This window comes from Triticum aestivum, chromosome 4B, assembly GCF_018294505.1.
Source record: "Triticum aestivum cultivar Chinese Spring chromosome 4B, IWGSC CS RefSeq v2.1, whole genome shotgun sequence".
NCBI lineage: Eukaryota > Viridiplantae > Streptophyta > Magnoliopsida > Poales > Poaceae > Triticum > Triticum aestivum.
In genome coordinates this window covers 77474447-77476184 of record NC_057804.1, presented here as the reverse complement: position 1 = coordinate 77476184, position 1738 = coordinate 77474447, and positions in this window count along the sequence as shown.

Below are 1738 nucleotides of genomic sequence, written 5' to 3'. Positions count from 1 at the left end.
ACAATCCAGTTGTGGTGGAATTGATGGTGCTAGAAGGAGGGCATGAACCATGAATAAGTTGAAATACAGTAGATATAACACCAATATGAATTCAGAATGAGTTCACGACAGTACCTAAGTGGTGATTTGCTTTCTTATACCTTCTGTTGAGTTTTGTGTTGTGAAGTTTTCAAGTTTTGGGCAAAGTTTCGATGGACTAGGAATAAGGATTGGAAAGAGCCTAAGCATGGGGATGCCCAAGACACCCCAAGGTAATATTCAAGGAATATCCAAGCAACTAAGCTTGGGGATGCCCCGGAAGGCATGAGGCTATATTTTTATTCACCACATGATATGTATTTTGCTTGGAGCGTCATTTTATTTTGTTTATGTTTGCTTGCTGTTATTCAGAGATATGTTTTATATCTTTTAGTTCAATAAAAAGGTCAAGTATAGCCTTTACGATGCTTATTTTCCAAGTCTATATGTTGCTGTTTGAAAACAAAAAGTTTGTTGTTATGTTTTGAATATTGGTGAGTAGTCAGAACATGATAAAATCTTAAAATTTTTGCAAAATGAGTAACAACAAATTTTCTACAGTATGGTAATTTTTCATAATTTTTGGAGTTAGGAAAGTATGATTCCTCTTGCATTCTTACAGACTGTTCTGTTTAGACAGATTGCTGTTATGTTTGCATTGTTTGCATATGTTTTGCCTGTTTAGTGATTCTATTTGAGGATAGGAGTATTAAATATCCAGAGGCATTTAGTAGGCAATATCAAATAATAATTTTAGTGATTTGCTACAGGAGAGAATGATAAGGTTTTGCATTGATTTATACTAACTTATCTCACGAGTTCTTGTTGAGTTTTGTGTGGATGGAGTTTTTAAGATTTAGGGAAAATGTGATATGAGAGGAATTAAGGAGACACAAAAGATCAAGCTTGGGGATGCCCAAGGCATCCCTAATTAATATTTCAAGAAGTCTCAAGCATCTAAGCTTGGGTATGCCTGGTTGGCATCCCACCTTTCTTCTTCAACAACTATAGGTCAGTTTTGGTTGAGCCTAAGTTTTTGCTTCTTCACATGATATCACTACAAAAAAAGACACATCCGTGACATTTTGGGCCAAACAAATTTTTTTCCTGTCATACATATGACACTTCTATGACGATAATTGTGACAAAACCCGGTATCATCATATATGTGGTGGGCTCCTACTTCTATGCCAAAAAATCATGACAGAAAATGGGCTTTTTGTCCTGGGCGGGCCGGAGACGCGGCTGCATGACATTCTTTGGGCCGTCCATGACGGAAAAAACCGTGGTAGAAGCGAGGGCAAGGAAAATTTCGGGAGTTCCCGGTTATGGTGGGTGGTCGGGGGCTGAGCGATGCGCGTTTCTCTCGAACACGTACGCGCGTGTGTGCGAGGCATTGGCTCTAACTGAACCCGAGCGATTGCACTGCAGGCTACGTGTTACTGAACCCGAGCGATCGATCAATGGCTGTTAACTGAACCCGATCGAGCGATTCCTTCGCTACTGCTGCTAACTGAAGCCGGTCGATTGGATGAACATTGAGCGTTGCGGGGGGGGGGGATGAACAGTGAGAGGTGGCGTTGCCTCTGGATGAACAGGCCCTCGTGGTGTGGAGGGCTGGATGAACAATAGACGGTGGAGGGGTGCCCGTGGAGGGATGGTTGAACAAGACCCCGTGGTGTACGTGGAGGGCTGGATGAACAGTAGACTATGGAGGGGT